The sequence below is a fragment of the Microtus pennsylvanicus genome, chromosome 5, assembly GCF_037038515.1.
Source record: "Microtus pennsylvanicus isolate mMicPen1 chromosome 5, mMicPen1.hap1, whole genome shotgun sequence".
Taxonomy (NCBI): Eukaryota; Metazoa; Chordata; class Mammalia; order Rodentia; family Cricetidae; genus Microtus; species Microtus pennsylvanicus.
The window spans coordinates 26,245,384-26,269,679 of NC_134583.1; the positions used below are offsets into that span (position 1 = coordinate 26,245,384).

Here is a 24,296-nt window from a genome sequence, read left to right on the forward strand (position 1 = left end):
AGTTATTCAGTCAGACCTATTAATGCAATACATTTAAAGATGTTATTCTAAGCATTTAGATGCTATATAAAATTATTTCCAAAAGTTAAAAAGATGATAGAAGTTTGTCTCCAGGTTGAGGGATGTCGAGCTTACCTCTCCACTGCCACTATAAAGTAGGTCTCTCCACAAGGCCTAACTATGCAAAATCAGAGGTGTGGCAAGAGGGGAAATTTTTAAGGAAGATGGTTTGTGGTTTTTCAAAGGAGTCTGACAATTCAAAAAATAATCTCACTGATTTCTTACCATAAGTCCATGATGTACTATTCAAAAAAGGGGGTGGGGAGAAACAGAAGGAAAGGATAAAGGGGAAACTGTGATAAATATGTAAAATAAATAAAAGTATTCATTAAAATAAAATTAAATTTAAAAAAATAAAAGAGGCTGGGTTCTTATAATGCTTTTTCCCCGAGATTAAATAAATAGTGAAGTAGTGAAAAAGAAAACAACTTACTGGGCTCTGAGGTCCCAGCTCTTACAGTTACTACACTGAGGCGATAACATCAAATGAACAAACTGTAAGGTTCCCTAGAAGCAGGCTGGTGGTGTAGGCTATGACTGTGTCAGTAGCTTGGTTAATAGTAAGATCAGCTTAGTCTGGTCCACAGAGCTCCTCAGTGGCTGGCAGGAAGTACGGCTCCATCTATACGCCCTTAAGTAAGTAAACAGACCACATTCCTCTAACAGGGTCCAACGGTTAAGATAAGAGCAAACAATGTGGGAAGTCTTTTGCAAGTCTCTTAATGTTTTAAGTAGAACTTTAGAAAAGAAACACTATATAGTAATTCGTGTGTGTGTGTGTGTGTGTGTGTGTGTGTGTGTGTGTTTGTGTGGAGAGAGAGAGAGGAGAGCAAGTGTGAGCACACATGGAGGTCAGAGGACAATTTGCACGTCATTCTCTCCTTCCACCATGAGGATCCTGGGGACAAAACTCTGCTGTTGGGCTGGATTTTACAACTCCTGAAACATCTTACCAGCCCTATTCTCCTTATTTTAGCTAAAGTATAACACCATGCAAAACTAAATTCCCAAATATAGTTAGAACAATTCCCTGGCTTCTAGAAGATTTGGGTAAACTGAAAGCTTTCTACCCGCCTCCTGTCTAGACAGCCACCATCTTCCACTTTAATCATATTTTGAGAAGTACTGGAGAAATCCAGTGTCTTGGAAATATTAATTAAATGCATTTAGCACATGACAAGAGAACAGAGATTCAAGCGTCTCAAGATCACTGAGAAAATAATCATCATGTGGCTCTACACAACATTCCCAGGCTCCTGGCAGTCTCTCTTGTTGGGTCTAGACAAACACATCATTGCTTGATGAAGGTGTCGAGCTGTCTGCCTATCAGTAGCTCATGTTGTCAATGACAACAGTTTCTGCCGTCATTTTAGCTTACTGGAGACTGTAGGAAAGAGAAAAAGGAACTGGTCAAGTAAACAGCCCACTGCAATAATCTCAGAACTTGGTAGGTGAGGCTGGATCAGTACTTCAAGGAGATTCTCCAAAGCACAATGAACTCAAAGTCAGCACCAACATCCACACAAAGTTCTGTCTCAAAGAAAACACCTCCATATACCTACTGGTTATCCACAGCAGTCCCAAAGGGGGACTACCCTTGTGTCCATTCAAAAGTTTATTATGTGTATCTTAAAGACACCAAGAAAAAGTATTTTGACTTTTCTACATAAAACTTTGAGCAACTAAATTTCTTCTTCTACCAACTGTCTTGACGATTTTAGTATTGGCTTGCACACCAACTAAAATGCATGCAAAGATGACCAATGGTTAGTTATGCACTGAATTACTACTCTCTTCTTTCCAAATTAACTTTCCCTCTGAAGGATACAATGTGTCAATGATTATAAAGTCACCCCGACTCAAGAAAAGGTAGATTATTTAAAGTGTTTGAATATGTCAATAGGACTACTTAAGGCACAGCCTGCCTTTTATAAATAAGACAGAAACAATGTCAAGCAGGGTTTTTTTTGTGGGGGGGAGGGGGAGTGCATTTTCAAGATCAGGTTTCTCTGTGTAGCCCTTGCTGTCCTGGAACTCACTCTGTAGACCAGTCTGGCCCTGAACTCTGAAATCTGCCTGCCTCTGCCTCCTGAATGCTGGAACTAAAGGCATGCGCAACTACTTCCTGGCATTGGTGCAAATTCTTGATTTATTTTATTTTTTTGCTTTTTAATTATTGTGTATATATTTCTGTACACGTGTTCTCCGTGCATGCCTAGTGCCCTTGGAGGAAAGAAGGTATAATACCCCCTCAATTGGAGGCTGTGACCCACCATATGGGTGATAAGAACTGAACCAGGTCCTCTGTAAGAGCAGCCAGTGTTCTTAGCTGCTGAGCATTCTCTCCTCCAGTCCTTGATGCACTTCCCCAATGATATCAACCACTATAAAAACTCACCTAAACAAGAATCCTACCTTAGCTAATATTATCCTTTAGATTCTGATGTTCCAGGCACCATGCTAGTCAAAAAGATGGAATTCTAATACCAGGGTCTGGATTCATGAGATCCCAGTTAAATGTCTGTATCTATTCCACCATGGGCTCCATGGCACCCCCCATCAGGAGGAAAGACTCTGCCTAGCACGTCACCTAACAAAAGCATTCTGTGCCCAAGCACACCTCACTGTGAAGGGCAGTGAACCAAGACTCTGTTCTTCAGTCTGCATCTGTAAATTCAGAACCACTGCGGAAAATTCTGTTTGTTGAGACAGAGTCTTGCTATTACCCTGGAACTGACTATGTAGACCAGGCTGGCTTTGAACTCAGAGATCCAGTTGCCATTCCTGCTGAGTGTTGGGATTATTATAGGTGTGTACTACCACACCAGGCCTCTTTCTTAATACTTAGAGAATGAAATGATATCTGGAATTTGCTTCAAAATAGTTGGAGTTGGTAAAGATCTAGCTAGATAAGTAGGTTTGTTGAAGTTTGTTTTATTATCCTACCTTCTAAAAGACTTTTCCAAAATAATTTTGTTGCTGTTATTTTATTTGTTTGTTTGTTTGCTTTCTCCTAGTTAGTCTCCCAACTCAAGCTGGCACTGAGTGGGTATGGAGTTGAGGCTGGCCTCAGGTCCTAATCATCCTATCCTCTTACCTTCAGCCCCTGGGTCCTTGGATTACAGGCATGCCACTCTGCCTCCATAACAATGAAAAACAAGAACAAACAAACAAACAAAACCACAACAACAAAACAAAGGAAAACAAGACAAAAATCCTGTAAAAAGGCTTCCAGTGAGCTTAAGAACTCAAGAATTTCAGGAGGCTTTACAGAAACAAAGGCCATCCTGCTGAACTGTCTCCAACTTGATTTTAAATGTTAACTTCCCACTGTGTCAAACTGCTCTGAACTGCTGGCAGCAGTGCCGATGTGTCCCTGAGGAGTGTGTAAGGATGCGCTGGGAGAGGTTATGATGCATCCTACAAAGCAGGATACAACACTCATCGAGTTGTAATGGCATAATTACCAAATGAAAACAATTATGCTATCTTAGTCAAGTTTATAGAGGTGATAACAAATGAAAAACTGAATTTGAAATAATGAAGTTCATGACATCAAGATCAAAACTAATAGACTGAGACTATAACCAAGTTTATTTACAATTTCTCAAGAATCTCAGAATTTTTCATCAAAGTCAACAACTGGCCAAGGACTGTGCAGTGTAAACATGCATGGTTTCCTGGCACACACCTTGGTCTCTCTATGTAGTCCTGGCTGTCCCGAAGCTTGCTATGTGGACCAGGCTAGCCTCTGCCTCCCTGAATGCTTAGAATAAAAGCATGTGTCACCATGTCCAGCACATGGCTTCTTGGCTATGAAACAAAAAGGAAATATGTAACTTTGTTTTATCCACAAAATCATGTGACTAGGATTATCGGACAGTTCTACCTGCTGCTAACTTAAGGCATCCTCTAACTCCAAAATCTTCCTTCTACTGAATGTGTTTGCTGTTTCTTAAATATACAAAAACCCACCTACATCCAGAAAAACGCAGATAAAACAAAGCTTCGGTTAGGTCGACAGCCATGTGACTGCTCTAGGAAATGAGTGCTCATGACAATCAGAGAGGGACAGAAGAGGTCCACCTGAGACGGGAGACGGCGGTGTTCTGTCTCTGAGGAACTCTTACAACCATGAAATCTCCATGTTTCTAATAACAGGTCAACTAGCTAAAACAAAGGATCATAAAAGCACATAGAAGTTTGTATCTAAAATGTTTTATGTCCACAGAGATGAAATAAAACAAACAGGACTCAGTCTCCAGAAAATCATCCAAGAGTTGGGAAGAGCTGAGTATGTGTTGCTGCAGGCCCATCTCTAGGAAGCAATGCGAAGCTGCTTGCTAAGCACTGTGCTCACAACTTCTGGAAGGGGAAGCAGGGATGCAAGGGGGCATGTACCATTCCCAGTGTTTTATTTTAGTCTATCCAAGACAGAGCATGGAAGCCTCTTTGGTGACATACTAATTCCTTTCAATTAACTGTTATCACATGCCTTCGGATTAATAAGATGTGCTAGAAAGACAGCCTGTTACCCAGACGCCTCTCGCCCTGACTCACTGTACATCAGCTGTGTTAATAATGCTTCACAACTTCTCTTTCCTGCTAAAAGCTCAAAAGGGAGTTGATACGGCACATCACGAACTCCACAGATGGCCCTCTACAGTCTCCACAGCTCCTACAAAAGAGCTCATTTGACTCACTAATACATTCCTAGTTCAAGATCTAAAAACAAATATGAAAAACTAAGGAAAATGAAAAACAAAAAAGATAGTGAATTTCACATGCGGCATCTACCTTCAAGGCTAAAACAGCACCCAGGCTCAGCTTAGCTCCTGCAAGCACTGTGTGCATGCGTGTACTTCAGAAACGAGAGCAAACCCCCAAGCATCAGGGGCAACAAGCAAGCATGGCAGGGATGATGCTCTTCCCTCCAGAGTGTGCGACACCTCATCAGTAATTCCTTACAGTGTGACCAGCAGTGACGCACGGACATCAGTCTGAGACACAGCAGCACTCCTGAGCTACTGATCATATTGAAGTAAGACTGTTGGGAATCCAGAGCTGCCTAGAGTCTATGATTTAGGAGGACACATCAAATAAATTTCTCCCAGTGAATAAATGCTCTTATAGTCCTCACAAACCGCAGAAGGCATTTGTTCCTGTGAACTTTTATTCTCTTTCCTTGCAGATTTGGAGAGTCCCCACCAAGGAATTTGATATATGAACTTTTCCATCACTTCTGGATAAACAAGCACATTCCATTCACCAGGTAAACATAGGCTAATGACTGCAGACTTCAAATGTCATCAGTGAAACACAGATTTGTATTTGCTACACAGTGAAAATTTATCCCTCCACAAATCTGCTAATGCTCAGAATTAATGAAGCTGTCTGATGAGGCCCACTTTAGGACAGTGACAAGGGACTTTGTGCTCCCATGATTCTGAAGCACTGATTTACAAGACTATCTTCCAACCCCAAGAAAAGCAGATACCTGATTTTGGTGAATTAGCCCAACCATTCTTAGCAGGAGCTGCATTTTTTTCCATGAAAATTATTGAAGAATAAGCCACAGATTGAACTAGTCAAAAGTAACATGTAGTCTCTTGCATTAATTTTCCCAAAAGAAAAGAGGTTTTATTTTAAATTATAATCAAACCAGCCAAATGACTTTAACATTGAGTTCCCATTAGATATTTCTCTGTCAAATCTAAGTATAATCTCTCTGTGGAGAATAACATTGTCTGCTTCTAAGACCAACACTTACATATGTCAAACAAGCAGACAATCTCCCAGGGTAATGAAATATGAATTCTATGTACTTCATTCTTCAGATATTTTCAATATAATTTAAACGCCCTGCCACCTCCCAGTAGTTAAAATAACTACTTTTTCCCCTTAAAAGTCAGACACTTAACTGATTTTAAGTCACCCTGTTCCCAATCCCTGTATAAAATATGGCTGTCGGCTGCACCAGTGACTGCGTGGAACCTCACGGACACAAAGGGACAGAAAATCCATAACCAGACGGCACATTGAGAAGCATGAATTAATCCTACTGTGTGCTAACGGGTAATAAAAGCCATCCTCTAATCTAACAAAATGGGAGCATATTTACTCTGAACAGCTGATACACAACATTCCAAATGGCTTCTCAGACTTGAACCTAAGTGTGCAGTGTGACCCTGTGCAATCCTGGACAGTGCATTAGTTGGCAAAGAAAGCAGGCTAACTAAAAGCTGGGCCATGGAAAACCCCAACACAGGTAGTTCTTGTCTTTGGGACTGACTTCCTTTGGAACATTCTCATTTAAAAAATTAAAACAATCTACTTCAAGTTAAAACCCAAAAACCTAGCAAAGACTGAAACAACACCAATATGTGTCAATATTTAATCACCACAGACAATGATAATGATGAAAGTAAGAATAATGATAGGAAACATTTAAAGAAACCAGGACACAAGGTCACCCATATACAGATACAACACCAGACAGCAGTGTCAACTAAGCTGCTTTCATGGACTTGAAAAGCAAGCAATCTACTGCATTCAAAGACATCCAAATTCTGATGGAACTTAGTATTAATGTCTCCCAAAAGGACATCCCACAACTTTTGTGATTGTCTAAGCAAGGTTCTATACTCTGTGTTCAAGACATCATCTCCTAAAAGTATCTAAAAGAAAAACCTCATGGCAAGATCTTGTTTGATCCTTGAAGTTTAAATGCCTTTTCCAGAGTGAGTTTGGATGTGGCGGTGCACAGGATAGCATCAGCCACTCCTGCACAGCACACAACAGTTTTCTTCTGTCTCTGCTACTGCGCGTGCACACACACAGTGCTAGGGACTTAACCTAGAACCTTACTAGTCATATACTATACCAGTGAGATACATTTTTTGTTTGTTTACTTAATATTTAGTTTGAGATCAGGATATCACTAAATTGGTAATATAGCCTTGAACTTAAAATATTCCCTCAGGTTCCTTTCCTGCATGGGAGATTTCACAAAGAGTGAGCCCAAGCACCCTACAGTCATCTCCCCTTGCCAGCCCACGATGACTATTACCCTTTATTTCCCAGATCTCTGGAATCCACCCTAGCTTCAGTGCAGGGGACCAAACCCAGAGCCTCACAAACTTATGGACTGGAGGCGAGGGCTCTGCCTACACTTGATGTCTGGTGGCACTTACAACAGTCCAAAGGTTCATCACAGATCACAACCCACCACATCTTTAAAAGTCTACTTCTAGACCCACCCATATTTTTTTCTAAGTCTCTACAAATAAGACCTTGGAATTTGAGAGACAAAGTAGATAACTAATGCACTCTAACATTTGCTAGTTCTTGGAACAGGGACAATGGGTCACCCATGCTTGTAGCATCTCCCCAGTAAAAGGCTGAACCACTCTGGGCTTTCAGAGGCACCTGGTTAATTATTAGTCAGCACCTGGTAGCTTGCAGGACTACTGCTCTGGACAGAGTTCTGGTTTGACAGTCAAGAGTCCACACAATGGAACACAGTACTATATGCCTGCAATCCCAGCACTCCGGAAGCTAAAGCAGGATCATGAGTTCCAGGACAGCCTGAATTTGAGCCACATAGCAAGACTTTGTCTCAACTGCTGTGGGAGAATGCTCTTGTACACTGTAAAGATTTGTCACTTCTGTTGGTTTATGTTGACTGGTCAGTGACCAGGCAAGAAGTATAGGAGGAACAACGGGACTAGGAGAATTCTGGGAACAGGAAAGGCAGAGACCCAGTCACTAGCCAGATAAGAAGAGAATGCCTTACTGAGAAAAGGTAACAAGTCACGTGGCTAAACATAGACAAGAATTATGGTAAGAGCTGAGTTAATAGGCCAAACAGTTTATAATTAATATCAGCCTCTGTATGTGTTTCTTTAGGACTGAACAGCTGTGGGACCAGCTAGGACAGAAACCTGCAGCTATACTCAACAAACAAAGCAAAAAGAGTTATGCATGATATAACCATAAGCTGTTAAAAAAATTGCCTTGAGGGGCTGGAGAGATGGCTCAGCGGTTAAGAGCATTCATTGCCTGCTCTTCCAAAGGTCCTGAGTTCAATTCCCGGCAACCACATGGTGGCTCACAACCATCTGTAATGAGGTCTGGTGCCCTCTTCTGACCTACAGACATACACACTGACACAATATTGTATACATAATAAATAAATAAATATAAAAAAAATTGCCTTGAATTTTTTAAAATTAATTCCAGAATTTAAAAAAAAGTAAGTTTTAAAAAGGCTAATGTTTCAATTCTCCTTTATGATAATCTAGGAATCTAAAACAGATTTATTTTAAAACCAGATTTCTAATTCATTACAATTCATTAATAATGAAAGATCTTAACAACTATTATCCCCACCAAACAAAAAAGGTTTAGAAGCAAGTCGGGCTATTTATGCCTATAATCACCAAAACGGGGAAACTGAGGTAGGAGCATGTTCAAGAGCTGGAGGTCAATCCAGGCTAGTGAGTGCCAGGCCATCCAATGCAAGGATCAGGGATACAGGACAGGAAACATTCAAACATTTGCCCAAGAGAACAAGTCTAGCCAGAAGCAAAATATTCTTTTTGGTTTGGTTTGGTTTATATTTTCTGTTTGTTTTTTGAGACAGGATTTCTCTGTGCGGCCTTGGCTGTCCTGGAACTCACTCTGTAGATCAGACTGGTAGAGAACTCAAGACATCCACCTGCCTCTGCCTCCAAGTGCTAGAATTAAAGGTGTGCACCACCACTCCTAGCCAGAAGCAAACTATTCTTAATCATTACTAAATGACTAGTGAATACAATATATACTTAATCACCATCAAACTTCTTTTTGAAACAAATTCCCTACAAAAAAAGGGGGGAGTGGTCATTGAACATCAAAAAGTTCTGTCTTACTATAAATACTGCCATGGATGTAGTGTTAAGACTGGCTTTTTTTTTCGCTAGCCTGTGATACATACGGCTCCCAGAGATCATTCTAGCATCCGATCTGACCTGCTCATCTTCACTGTCTCCACTGACCGTCCAACTCAGGAGGCTCACAACACAGGAATAAGTAACCCTACACAACCTCTGAGGCAGTCACAAGTGAAATACAGCTTTCTTAAGACAACTGGCTTTTGTTTTTTAATCCCAGCTGCCAACACTGTGGGGATAGGGTGTGCTCTGAGATTCCAGCCTATAGCCCCAGGTCAGATGTTACCAAGAACCTGCATCAGGCCTAGTTCTGAAGCCTCCTAGCTGAAATGCAGCCATCACACAGCCAGGAAATCATGTCCATCTTTCCAATTCTTACTCCCAACCTCTGTGAGCATGACAACACCAAGTTTAAAGTGGCAGTCACTGCAAGTTAAACACAAAAAGGCTCTTGTATGGGCAAGCATCCGGTTCTCATGTTGCTCTTAATAAAAGTGCTTATCAAATGAGAGGAACCGGGAACACACAGTAACATTTCCATCTACACCTTACGAAAATGCCATTCTTCAGAATGCCTTTCTACATCGTGGCAGGTGGTGTCTGCAGCTCAATTCAAAACTAAGGCATCCCGCCAGCGCCTACACCTAACAAACTGTACTGCTCGTTGGAGTATCTGTAAGTCCTCGAATGCTATTCTCTATTCTAATACATTTGCACAGTAATTAAATCTCTTTCCTTTCCTAAACTGTGAGAGCTTCCTCGACAGGGCCATTTCTTTTCTTTTTACTCCGTACTACTATGCCTGGCATATAAAAGGCACTCATTAAATTTTTGCTGAATAAACAAAACAAACCTTGTTTTCTGGTATCCAAATTCACTGCAGATAAGATGCAGAAAATTAGAAAAGGGTAATTCTTATTTAAAACACACACACACAAAATTCCATTTTAAAAGGGGTCACACTCTGGCTAGGGATGTAGTCAGTAGAATGCTTGCCTCTAGCATGTTTTAACCCCTAGTATTATGGGGGGAGGATATATGTTTAAATATATATGTGCATATATATCGTAATATAAAATGACAAGAACAATAAGATTATCCTATAATGTACCAATGACAAGTCTGGAAAGTTCTACGAAACAAATTAAAAAGTAAATTATCCTTGTTACTTGTCATTTGAGACTACTGCCTTAATAAAATTGTCCTTATGATCGCAGTATGGTTAGAAACCTAAACAGACTATAGGAAGACTCGGTAAAAATGGCCAAGAAGTCATTCCATGGAACAGTAAGGTCTCAAAGGGGCTTCTTGGGTCATGTTCAACCTCACTCACTTATCCAGCAACTTCTTAACTCTTCTGGAGAACAAAAGACACCCCAAACTGACAGAACAAGCCCCCCACAGGGACAACTGATTGAACTCTTAGAAACAAGCTATGGGTGCTGGACACCATTCAAAGGAATAAAAGCTAGGAAAGAAGATGAATGAGTGAGCTTCGTTAGACTCTGAACTGGATTAGGTTCAGCTTTGAAAACCAAAGCTTAACGGGGCACTTGAAGATGCCTGAGAAAACTGACAGAAGACATCAGGCATTCATTCTGATGGTTGAGTACAGCCCTGGGTGTGTTTGTGTGCTGACACTAGACAGCGCTTTTAAGATGTTCTTTATGGGTGAAGAACGCTATCTGCCACATAACTCGGAAAGGTTTGTCCTACACACACTGAGAGAGGATGGGGGAGAGAGAATAGTCCTACCTAAGATGTGTGTATGAAATTCACACAGGCACTCACTTCATTGTCCTTCCCATCCTTTGGAAAGGAATTTTTCACAAGGAAAAGAGGGGGAGAGAGGAAGAGAGAGAGAATCGTTAGGACATCCCATGCTCCAATACTTACGTAGTTTGAAACTTTTCGTTTCAGGAAAACAAAAAGTGTAAGAACAACTTATTTTAAAAGTTGTCTTTAAGATATTTTGCAGAGCTTAGAACAAGAGAGAGCCTCCTGCACCTGAGGCCTGGCCTGCTGTACTTAATATGGTCAGTGGCTGTTGACCCAATATTAACGGATGACAGACAGACAGCCTTCTGACTTACTCTGCAAATTAAAATGAGAAATTATGGGTAGTACTAAAGCCATGAGTGGGGGTACACCCTTAATCCCAACACCTTGGAGGCAGAGACAGGAGGATTTCTAGTCTACATAGTGAGTTCTGTGAAAGTCAGTACTACACAGTGAGCTACTGTCTCAAAACAAGCTAAAATTGGGGGCTGGGGATGGAGAGAAGGCTCAAGGGTTAAGAGCACATACTATTCTTCCAGGGAACCAAAGTCAGGGGCTTACAACTACCTTAACTGCAGCTCCAGGGATGGAATGCCTCTGGCCTCCATGAGCACCCGCATCTATGTGCACGCATGCACACACACATAATACATTTTTTATATAAGTAAACTTTGGAGAATTAGAATATTTTCACAAGTGTAATTATAGTAAATATGGTGTGTGAACTCTAAAGGCTAGGCTCTTTGGATAATTGTAGAATTTCATCATCTCTTGAGGCATTAGCCCTTCAAGTAATCCTTCTGTTCTCATTATTGCTTCTTCAATAGAAGCAGTGCCAACCCTGGCATCCTATCTTTGTGTTCCATTTGGTTTGTTACCTTTCTCGAACCACCAAGTACCCAGTTTCCTTCAGCTTTTCTCCTCTCCACTATAAACTGAGATTATTAATCCCTCTTTTTTCTAGAGTGTCCAATACTCTGCAGAGGAAAAATCCAATAAATCCTGATGTTTAAAAAAAGTCTGATTTTTATCAAAGTCACAAAGCAAAAATGTGTTAATTGTTTCTGAGGCAAGCACAGTGGATTTGCTTCCGTTCATGTAGGACAATTTTAATCTATAATTGGTTCATTGAGCAACTTAGTAATGACTTTGGAACATTTTTGGACTCCTTTTGTTCTGTTCATTATTTCAGGGTTAAGATTAGCAACAGGAATTCCTAAAATAATTTTCATGTCAAAGGCATGCTTCCTAAGTTTTAGAATAACTCATCTGCTTTCTCTAGGCAAATCAAGAGAAAATGAAGTTACAACACAACATGTATCCACAGGAAGACAACACTCCTCGGAACAAAGTTTGATGCACACAGTAGAAACAGAAAGACTCGAAGGTTAAGTATTTGGCGTTATCATTCTATAATAAGTGGGAAATTACATTATTAGGAAAGAAATGTTGTGGGAAGATCAATCTACAAATGACTTACAGCAGAGAAGCAGATTTAAGTGCCAGCCAAAACAGTCTTTAGGCTGTTCAGCTGTTCTACACACTGTCTGCAGTGAGAGATAAGCATGCACATATGTACAGTATATATATATACACACACACACGTGTACACACACAGTGTGTGAGCGTGTGTGTGTGTGTATGTGTGCGGTGGTTTGAAAGAAAATGACTCCCAAAGGAAGTCACACTATTGGGAGGTATGGCTTTTTTGGCCTTGCTAGAGCAAGTGTATCATAGTGGAGGCAGGCTTTGAGATCTCATACATGCTCAAGCCATGCCCAGTGAGAGTCTACTTCCTGCTAACTGCATATCAACATGCAGCGGCTCCTTCTCTGGCACCATGTCTGCCTACACATCACCATGCTCCTCACCGTGATGATGGACTAAACCTCTGAAACTGTTAAGTCACTGCCTCAGTTAAATGTTTTCCTTTATAAGAGTTACCATGGCCGGGCAGGGGTGGCACACGCCTTTAATCCCAGCACTCGGGAGGCAGAGGCAGGCGGATCTCTGTGAGTTTGAGGCCAGACTGGTATACAAGAGCTAGTTCCAGGACAGGCTCCAAAGCTACAGAGAAACCCTGTCTCAAAAAGCAAAACAAAACAAAACAAAAAAAGCCCTAAGACAATATGTATACGTGTACCATGTATATACGTACAGTGTGTGTGCATATGTATGATGTGTGGGTATATGTATAATGTCTGTGTATAGTATGTGTGTGTACACATGGTATATGTACACATGCACACAACACGTGTTCTGAAGTATAAGTTCCTCAATCATTCAGATGTGCACACTTTAGGTATATTTACAGGACACAATGGATATTACACATGTCTTACAGATGAATCCAAGAATTTTTGTTCCTGCTCTTTTGAAGAACAGATATGGAAAGTTGTCTTGGTGTGCTCCCTTCTGTTCTCATGTCATCATGCATTTGTTTTCTTTCTTCCCTTGACTAGAAACACCAGTCACCAGTGCTTTGGTACTTAGTAAAGTACTAATACATCAAGATGCAAGGAGATGGACACACTCTTCTTGCTTTCCTCTGCCTTGATTATTTTACAGACCTCCCTGCACAGTCCCTCTTTACACTGGTGTTAAAACATGCATGCACACTAGAATGACATGCACAGAGTAGCCCAGGCCAGTTCTTGGGGAGATATCCAGATGCAGATGCTGATGGGGGGCTGCCCCAACCTCCTCCCCATTTCTTCCCCACACACCACCTCCTCCCTCACACAGAGCATGATACTGAAAGGAAGCGGGCCAGGCCAGTCCAGGTGTGGCAGCCCAGCTGCTTCCTGCCTAAGTGCTGGCAAGCTCAAGCTCCAGTGTTGTGGTCCCCATCCACTTCAATATCCAAGCACAATGCTGGGTTTTTGAAGGGAAGCGATAACTATCAATACATATTTCCAATCATCAGTGATGTTTGTGTTATTTTCTTGTATTACATCTAATATCTTAGTCTTCCATTCGTCTTCAGTTCATAATTACATGTGCCACTTGATTAAGATAAAGGTACATCATACACCAACCACCAAGCTTTCCAGGGGACTTCTGATTCCTTCACTAGTCTAGTCTTTATATCACCTGTTTACTTTGCAAAGATTCTGATGGTGGTGAATACAAAAACTTACATTTCCAGGGAATTTTCCACCAGCCTTGAATGGAAAAGCCTTAAGGCATCAAGACATTAATACAACTTAAGACTTCAGCAAGAATATACACTGAATAAACAAGGCTCAAACGGAATTCCAGAAAATAATTCTTTTCCTCTGGGAAAGGAAGGGGTAGAGGCGACAGAGTCACATACACCTGACAAACCTTACATTCACTGTGTAGCTGAGGATAAACTTAAACTTCTGACCCCTACCCCCCACACACACATCACATCTTCCCCCATCACTGCGACTCTGCCCATCTTTTATCTCCATGTCTCCAGTATTATATCTAGGGAAGGGGAAAGAGATTAGGAGCAAAGGATGAAAGGGAAAGGGGGAAAACGTACAGAGCCAACCCTGGTGGAACCAGTGAGAAGCAGTGCACTTATTTATCATTCCAACTTCCACTACACGAGTGAGCAGTGACTGGTGGGTGCGTGGCTTGTGCTTCTCCTCTACACACAGCCCCTTGCAGCACAGGCAGCAGGGACAGGAATCCTCTAGAGCTGGCAAGCCCGAGTCTCCGTTAATACCCAGGCCAAGACATCACTGTGTTGAATCTGCAGTAGTGGATTTCTCTGTTCCTTACTTGGGAGGCTAACGAGTACATATGGAACAATCTCCTTCTCCCATCCCAACAATAACTACTCAAAAGTGACTGAGTGCTAAGTGAATGTTACAGTTATGAAGGATTCCAACCATCCACATACAGTTAGGATTTTACGTATAATATGAATCTGGTGCTTAGCACACTGGAGCCCTGGGCTTGATATACAGCACCACAAAAATATATGGGTAAAATAGAATAATACCACATACACATACATTAATAATATCATTAAAAAATTGTTCCTGCCAGGCAGTGGTGAAATATGCCTTTAATCCCAGCACTCCGGAGGCAGAGGCAAGCAGATCTCTGTGAGTTCAAGGCCAGCCTGATCTACAGAGTGAGTTCTAGGACAGCCAGGGATATTTAGAAAAACCCTGTCTCAGAAAACCAAAGGGAATAAAGTTAAATAAACCATAAAAATATTTAAAAAAAAAAAAGAAAGAAAACCAAAGGGGTGGGGGAGGTTGTTCCTTAGGCTAAAAAGACGGTTCAGTGGCTAAGAAACAGTACTGGCTGCGCTTTCAGAATTCCCTGGAGATTCCCAGCACCCACATAGCCACTCAAAACTATCTATAGCTCCAGTCTTTGGGGATCTGATGTCTTCTGGCTTCTGTGGACACCAGAGATGACCAGACATGTACTTGATGCATGGACAAATGTGCAGCCAAACACTCATACACACAAAGTAAAAATACTTTTGAAAAAATGTTAATCATAACTACCTAAATTCTTTGTTTCACCGGGCGGTGGTGGCGCACGCCTTTAATCCCAGCACTCGGGAGGCAGAGGTAGGCGGATCTCTGTGAGTTAGAGACCAGACTGGTCTACAGAGCTAGTTCCAGGACAGGCTCCAAAGCCAAGAGAAACCCTGTCTCGAAAAACCAAAAAAATAAATAAAAAAAAAATTCTTTGTTTCGACAGGCTCTAAAGATGGCCTAGAAATGAGTGATGATCAGCCGGGCGGTGGTGGCGCACGCCTTTAATCCCAGCACTCGGGAGGCAGAGGCAGGCGGATCTCTGTGAGTTCGAGACCAGCCTGGTCTACAGAGCTAGTTCCAGGACAGGCTCCAAAGCCACAGAGAAACCCTGTCTCGAAAAACCAAAAAAAAAAAAAAAAAAAAAAAAAGAAATGAGTGATGATCAAGGACCATTGAGAATAGTGCTGAGCAATATCCTCAGACCAATATATATATATTGCTAAATGTTTTGGTTTGGGTTGGGTTGGGTTTTTGATACAGCATTTTTCTACATAGCCCTGGCTGTCCTGGAACTCACTACGTAGACTAGAAATGAGAAATGAAAATGAAATTTATGCCCTGGCAATGCTGAAGCTAAAAATGAAAATGAAATTTATGCCCTGGCAATGCTGAATGCATGGGTGGTTCTGTAATTGGTCCATATTGGGTTTCACGATCTAAGTTGAAGAGGACGACTGTCCAGGTATGTCTCTTCCTCAAGAAGGCACCAGATCTCATTACAGATGGTTGTGAGCCACCATGTTTGTGCTGGGACTTAAACTCAGGAGCTTGGGAAGACCAGGCTTAACCACTTAACTACTTAGCTATCTCTCCACCTGGCCTCTAAATCAGAGATTCCCCTGCCTCTACCTCCCTAATGCTAGGATTAACGGCATATACCACCACGCCTGGTACAATTCAATATTCTAACTTACATTTTCAAAATAACTCAAATTTTTTATTTGTAAGCATATTAACGATGGAAAGAAATTTTAAGACAAATATCAAATGTTCTTACAAAAGCAACTGTGACACAAATGTAGAGGAAGTCGGTCCATGATGACCCATGAGCAGATTATATAAGGAAGATGGAGCTTGCTGGAAGAACCCACCCTCATTCAGCTGTGGCCTGGAATGGGCAAAGAGCAGTTAGCATCAGCAAATTCTGGAACTCACACTCTCCAAGTGAAGCCTTTGGAGGTCCGGAACAGCATGTTATAGGAACATAAGCTACTATCAGAAAACCCCATGCACTGCGCTTCCATCTGACAACAGGCCCTGGGTCCTGGCAGCGCGAACATTACAAGCAGTGCGTGCGGATCCAGGCAGAGCACAGGAGTTTCCTGAGAGTGCGCCTGCTCCCTGCAAACAATTGAGCAGACAGAAGAATTCCACAAATAGCATAGCAGAAGTCAGATGACTGAATATCTTAGCAGCCTTCTTTTGGGTCTCTGGTATCTCAACACAGAGCCATCGGTGCTCTATGGAGAACACAGCACTCGCCCAAAGGCATCACCCAATCTGGGCCCCAGTTACACGTACAGCATCAAATCTGGGCCCCACAGTTACATGTACAGCATCAAATCTAGTTTGAAGAAATAAGAAACCAAACAGCTAAGCCAACTCCTCATCTTTTCCAAACCTATATCCCTGAAAGTGTTCCCTCAACTATTTTCTACCTATCCCCAACAATCGAGCTTTCCATCAAGAGAGCAGACAACAAGAATATGCTTTTATAAAATGAATGGACTGATGTTTTAAGGCTCTGAATGTTGAGCCTTAAAGCCAGAAGGAACCCCAAATGAGCAGGCCAGAAGTAAGAGCTGCCTGGGTGTTCCAAAGCACTTCCACAGCTTTACTGTGTGGCCCTGGAAGTTACCTGACAGCTGTGTGTCCATTTCCTTCCTGAGTGGCAAGAGAGAGATGCTACAACTATGAACAACTGCTTCCCAGCACCCAAGAAACCAAGTGCATCTACACCTCACTCCAAAGCCATTTCAGCAGAGGCCGCTTAGTAAACTCCGCCATTTTACTTCATTGATTTGCCCACTTCACATAAAGACAAAAAGTTCTTGAAGTTTCAAGAATGGTTGAGGTGTGGGTTGCACTTGACTCACAGGTCCTGACCTCTCGTCCAAGGTCAGGCCCTTTAAGCCCCAGTCACAGACAGACCTGCTGGCAGCATCTGCAGAACTTCAACTATTTTTCCACATCTATTTCTTATTACAGATTTACAACTAAATGAGAGTTCTGTGGACATTCACTGTAACCTAGATCCCTAATGGGAAGCCATCGTCAGACTATCCCTTCACATGAATCCTCCTTGAACTCCAACCTCCTGTAACAGGAGGGTAACAACTTCTATTTCTGTGTTTGTGGCCAGAACCAAAAGAATGAAAACTCATCAAAAACCCCAGGAGGTGGCTGGCAGTATCCCTGTGATGCTATAACTACAGACTCTGTGGTCCCATCAGGGGAATATTTAACAGCTTGGGGGTGGTACATAAGCATATGCATTTCTGTGTGCATACACATGTGTGCATGTGAAGACCAGAACTCAACACGGGGTAGCTTCCACTTTATTCTCCATCGCACTTTTTAAGAACAGGATCTCTCCTTGACCGCAGAGTCCACAGTTGACCAGACTAGCTGGCAAGTGAGCTCCAGGGATCACAGCCGTAAGGACGCCAGGCTTACATAGGTACTAGAAATCCACACTCGGGTCCTCAAGTTTGCGGTGCAAATGCATTACTGACTGAGCCATCAACTTTTTTATTCTAAACATAAAATTTTTCTCAGGAAAAAGATGACAATCCCAAATCAAAGCAGAATTTGCTAGATAGTATCTACTTGAAAAAAGACTGATACAACAAATCAAGTGAAATGAAGGCAAACGTTTTCTTCAAAGATCTACCTCGAAGATGTAAGGGAAAGAAAGAGGGAAGAAGGAGCCCTCTCCAGTCAGGCTCTGTGATTCCCAGCTTTTACTACCCAAGTACACTGTCAAGGTCAGAGCAGTGGCGTCTCCACCAATGACTGTGAATAAATGGATGAAGCAATGGCTATAGGAGGAAATAATGCAGAGGAAAGACCTACATATCAAGCCCCAAATAAGGACTCTGCTGAACACTGGGACCAGAACACAGCAGAACTTGCTGGCTTGAGGAAAACATTTCACCAGAATTAACAGCTAATTTTAATTTTCCTTCTATTTGTCAACTGCTACCTAGATGAAGGTCTGCAGTACGTTAAAGTACTTGTTAGCAACACCTAGCTATGTGCAGTCTCCTCCTGATTGCTGACACCATTCCCCGAGCCTCCGAAGCAGCAGAGTGAAGCAGTAGCATAGGTCCTCTGCGCATTTACGCTCGCTACATTTCCAACTAGGGAACCAAATGAGCACTGTCCTAAAATAAATCCTATTACATTGACATAGTCAATGAAGCCAGAAATGTTGTAAATGATCAACATTAATTGGTAAACACAGAGAATCTTTGCTCAAGAAGCTAAAAGTCTTGGCTCTACCTGCAGACCTGCTAACCAGGCTTACTTCGAATGATATTCCTTTACTTTTAAGATGCCCACTCCTTTTCATTATCATGTTTACAACAACTAGGAAAACTGTATAGACTTCTAAAACAGCCACGGAAGTCCCACTGTCACCTCTGTGGGAAGGTGGCATCTAGAACCCATGGAGGGCATGTTTTCCTCATGCTGTGAACTGTACTGTGCAGCTTTCCCAGCTGGCTCTCTTTAAGAGGCTTTAGAGAGTGATATGACAATGGTGTCCCTTCTCTCCTTTGCAAATCCTAAGCCCTTCAAGAAGTAGAAAACAAAGAAAGAATAAGCGCATAAACACTAAGAGCCTCTTTTCCACTTAGAAGGGACACAAGAGGTAAAAGGAGTTTGTGATCGGAAAGGGTGAAAGTCTAAATGTTTTGTTTTCCACCCCAAGGCTTTTGTCATTACTGTGAATGGGCATCACTTCAGTGGAGAGAAAGCCCCTGAATGGCTGATTTCACACGATGACAGGGTAGTAGTTAGTTTCTTACTCAAAAATCAATATAGCAGCCAGGTGGTGGTGGCCCCGGCAGCACGTGACTTTAATTCCAGCACTCAGGAGGCAGAGGTAGTGGGATCTCAGTGAGTTCGAAACCAGCATGGTCTAAAGAGTGAGTTAGGACAGCCAGGGCTACACAGAGAAACCCTGTCTTGAAAAAACAAGTAATAATCCTGATAATTAATCAATACAGGTCTGGAGAGATTGCTCAGCAGTTGAGAACTCCGACTGCTCTTCCAGAGAACCAGGGTATGGTCCCCAGCATCCACACACAACTCACAACCATCTCTAACTCCAGTGCCAACGAAGTGGCCACCCTTTTCTGGCCTCTGTGAGTATCACGCATGTGAGTCTATGGTACAAAGACATACATGCAGGCAAAATATTCATACACATAAAATAAAACATCTTTTTTAATAGTCAGTAAAGCATATAATCTACTACCAAACAAAACTAGTAATTAGAAAATAGTAAAAAGCTAACAATGTCTTAAACATTGGTTTTATCAGAGTGCCACAACTGGTCAAGTTATCGAAGACACCTGAGCATTTCAGAAAAAAATAATCTTAAATCTAAAAAAATTCTTTAGTCGGGCAGTGGTGTCAGGTACCTTTAATCCCAGCACTTGGAAGGCAGAGCCAGGTGAACGTGTGTTCAAGGTCAGCATGGTCTACAGGGTGAGTTCCAGAACAGCCAAGACTGACTCACAGAAACTGTCTCAAAAAATAAATAAATAAATAAAAAATAAAAATAAAGCTTAAAACCATTCTTTTTCTTTCCAACAATGTAAAGACAGCTTCAAAGAATGGCTTTTGTATCCAATAGGACAAAAACAACTCTTAGAGACCCAAGCTGTGAGAAGTACACTCAGTAACCTGCTGTCATCTGAAACAGCTAAGGCAGAGTTCTTAGCTCCAACATGTGAAATGGAACCCTGATCAGAGATCCTGGGTTCTAGAGACTCTGCTTTAATAAGATACCACTATGGCGTGGGGATGGGGAACAATTCCAAGACCCCCCTCTGACTGTCTTCTGTATTTCCTGCAAAAGATCTCTCACACTGAAAGTCATCTAAATTATAGCTAACCAATGAAGGGTTAAAATTTTTAAAAAATTATTAAGTGCACCCAAAAGCATTAAACTCCCATCAGTGACTGCCTTGAAGCCTGGGCCTCTGTACCCTGACATCTAAAAGTCAAAGAAATCCTCTCTTTTAAGAGGAAAATTCCCAGGAGGAAGAAGGCTGAGCTCCAGCATGAGAGCACACAATGGAATCACCGCTGACAATGCACATCTTTTTCTAGATGTCTCCATATGCTTGAGAGGTTTTCCCATAGCCTGGCATTAGGGGACTTGCTACTCTGCCACCAAGAATCGACGAACATTTTCAAGAGAATGAAGTAAAATAATAGGTTGCTTTTATGAATTAGGGAAAGAGAAAAGGCCTCCAGAGTGGCCCTCTGTAACCAAATTAACTAATGGTGGGAGTGTCTGGATGCTGCTGGATCCTGAACAGTAATTTACAATACTCCCCACTTCTGTCAGTGCAAATAGATGCTTGTTTTATCTTTGGCTTGACTCATCTATCACCAAAATAACACTTCAAAAGCTACAGCAAAATGCAATTTATTTCTACAAGAATGCTCAAAATTACACTGGATTGGGAATCTACATTGCAAATCTGAAAGTCACGTATTACAGACTACTGTTTCCCTGCAGTACAGTCGCTCTCAAATTCTTAGTAACCCAATAATAATAAAAGCTGAAGAACCCAGTATGAAAACCTAAGTATCATGCTCATAAAATATTTCTGAAATCCCAAAATTAAATTCCTGGATGACAGATTCCAAAATTGAACGGATTCTTGGTTTAGCACCACTCACTCTCTGAACACTCAAAGACAGTAGGGATTGCAGTCGGGAGAAGGAAAGCTGCAGCTATGGGGTGGACTGACCTCCCCAACAAAGAACAGGAGAGCGAGCACGGACACACAGAAAGCAGGGCAGCAGCTGTTGTCTTTTTAACAGACCGCAATTCCCGCTGAGCAACCTGGGATCCTCCCAGGGAACCCCACCCCATCCCCCACTCTACCCCCGTTCCTGAAAGGCAGAAAGGAGTCCAGAAAGTCACTTCGCTGGTCCAAAACATTTAAAACAATCAAAGCTAGCTCTTGACCTCTTACACAACAGAAGTAGCCACACACTGTGAAATTCATCTGTGTTTAAGGAAAAGTAAAAATTGTTAAGAATCTTTTGTATGGGAGTCACCTGGGAAGTTATACTTTGCCCGCCCCACGCCACTCACCCCCCTCACCTTTTTTTCTGCAGACAAATATTCTTTGGCTAGTTTTGCACTTTAAATACTCATGCTCAGTGTCTCACTGATGCCTTGGTTGATAACTTCATTTTGTTTACCCAGGAGCAAGAGAGAGATAAAAAATCCACACAGCATAAACCACAACTTTGTAAAATGTCACACCAAAACTAAACACAAAACTTAGAGAGTACACGACGCGAATTGGTGGCCTGGTTAAACGAGGACCCACTGAAGCCATCCGAACAAGGATGCATTAGCACTTCTAATAATCACCTGACACGAGGCCACCGAGCGCCTGCATGCTTTACCGTGCCCTTTCAATTTCATGTCCCGCTGCTGGACGGAAGCCTAGTGAAACTAACGCAGACCTCCAAAGATCCCTAGCACGTACACCTGGCACTGAGCTATAGAACACGGCCACTACCAACATATGCCATTTAAAACCGGGCCTCACAGACTGCCACATCCTGAGGTGGCTTTTAGACTTTGTCATGTCTAAAACAACGCCTCTCGCGGCACCAGAGAAAAGCAGTATCTTCGCGCACCTCTGCAGGTCTCCCCAAGTCACAGATTCTGTGAGTGACACTATTCCACAAGCCGAGGTGCGGGCGACCAAGGGACGCGCCAGAGTGGAAGGCTCGCGGCGTCTCCATGACTCCCCCGCCCCGCGAGCAACTCAACCCTAACTGGTCGGAAGAAGCCCCGCCCCCTTCCTGCCTCCGGCTCCCACCATTGGCTTACCGATAGCCGGCAGGTCAGTTCCCGCCGTCTATTGGCTCACTACCCCATCAGTCAGGCCCAGCAAGATTCGGGTCGGTGGGAGGGGAAGGAGTCGGAGGAGGTGGAGTGGGAGTGGGATTAGAGGACGAGGTGGCGGAGGAGGGTGCTCAGGCTCCGGCTCCGGTTTGGGAAAGTTTCCCCTACCAGTGACAGGCTCTCTAAGGCGTGAGGCCCAACGCCGCTCGCGGCGAGGAAGGGGCTCGAGTCCCCGATTCCCGCCCCTCGGTCCGCAGGCCCCGGAAGCCACTTGGGGGAGGGGGAAGGGAGGGACCAGGGAAGCAGGGACCGAGCCACCCCCGAGCGCGGCCGCGGCGCCTCCAGGACTCCCCCGAGGGGCGGGGTGCGGGCACTTCAGCCCGCGGCGCCGACCCTGGCCGCCTCCCCCGGGAGCCTCCAGGGCCCCGGAGAAGAGGGTCCCCCGGTCCAGGGCGTGACCCGGGCGCGCCGGCCGCCAGGACCCCTCCCGCTTCCCGCGGGGGCCCCCCCAGGGCCTGTCCCTGCAGGGGCCGCAGGAGGGGGGACGAAAAGGGGGCGCTGGCGAGCCAACCCGGAACCTCCCGGCCTGCCTCCCGCCCCCGGCCGCGGCCCCAGCGCGCCTCCGGCACACATGCCCGCACCCAGAAAGTTAAGTCAGGGGCGAGCCCGGCGCGGCGCCGCCGCCGCCCGACCCCAGCTCCCCGCCCCCACCGCGGCCCGGCCTGCGCGGCCCGAGCGCTGCCGCCCCGAAGCCACCCAGGCCCGCGGCCCCCAGACGCTCGAGTCCCCGCCGCCGCCCCTGCCAGCCGCGTCACCTTCACACACATCCCCGGCACTTCCCGGGTCCTGCCGCCCCTTGCCCGGCTCCCAACCCGTGCAGCAGCCGCCGCACGCCTCCCGGGAAGAAAGCACCGGCCGCGGCTGCGCTCGCTGGCCCGGGAGCCGCCTCCCCGGGCTCCGCCGCGCAACCCAAGGCGGTCAGAGCAGGGACCCGCGACAAACCGCAGCTTCCCGGCCTGGTGCTCACCTCTCGGCCGGCGCCGCGGGCTGCAGCCTCCGCCCGCCTCGCGCTCCGGGGCTCGTCTCCCGAGCTCTTTCGCCCGGTGCCCGAGCGCCTCCTTTCTCTCCCGGGGACTCAGCGTCTTCCCGCCCTCCCCACCACCACCCCCCCCCCAAGAGCCGAGTCCCCGGCTCGGCCGCGCCTCGAGGATGCGCGTCGCGGGCTCCGCACGCCCGGGCAGCGGTGCCCGCACACAACAACAGCCCGCCCGGCCGGCGCGCGGCTCCGCCGAGCTGCGCGCACCAAGGGCAGCGGCCCGGGTGGGGACGCAGCACCCCCCGCCCGCCACCCGCGGGCCCCCAGGGGAGGCGCAGTTACCAGTGGGGCCGTCACGCCGTCAGGTGCCGGCTGCCGTCGGCGCTGACCTTCGCCGCAGCCGCGGGAGCCCAGGCTGCGGCCGCCATGTTCCCGTGTTAATAACTGCTGCCTGGTTGTTTATTTCAATGGAGATCCTCCCCCAGCTCCCTCCTCCTCCTCCTCCTCCTTCTCCGCGGCTCCGCACTTGCGGAGAGAGACACAGACCGCGCGAGCTCGCGAGCAGGGGAGGGGGCTCGGGCACCGGGCTGGCCCGCCCTCCGCCTCCCGGCCGCGACCGCCTCCGAGCGAGCGCTGTCACCGCGCAGGAGACGGGGCGGAAACTTGCGTCCCGCGCCCCCGAGCGTGGGCCCAGGCGCCCTGTGGCTACCCCAGCCGCGGGGTCCTCAACATCTCCCCAGCCGGCGAGACTTCAGAGCCCCTAGAGTTGGACTAGATGGGTGACTGTGGTCTAGGGACCGTGACCTATGGGTGACTGCGAGTGAAGGGAGAGTCAACAGAGGACT

General features: G+C 44.7%; 1 protein-coding gene across 7 annotated transcripts in view; it reads right to left on the reverse strand.

Annotated features, from left to right (window-relative positions):
- Positions 1-24,092, reverse strand: part of Ncoa2 (nuclear receptor coactivator 2) — a 223,375-nt gene extending 199,283 nt beyond the window's left edge. For 3 of the 7 annotated variants that reach the window (XM_075971395.1, XM_075971390.1, XM_075971393.1), the window contains exon 1: positions 23,794-24,092. The gene's annotated coding sequence lies outside the window, so the exon portion shown is untranslated. Of the gene's footprint in view, positions 1-22,204; positions 22,333-23,442; positions 23,556-23,793 lie in introns of those variants that run through there. The other 4 variants (XM_075971391.1, XM_075971394.1, XM_075971396.1 and 1 more) reach the window with 4 other exon arrangements.
- Positions 24,093-24,296: the final 204 nt, after the last annotated feature.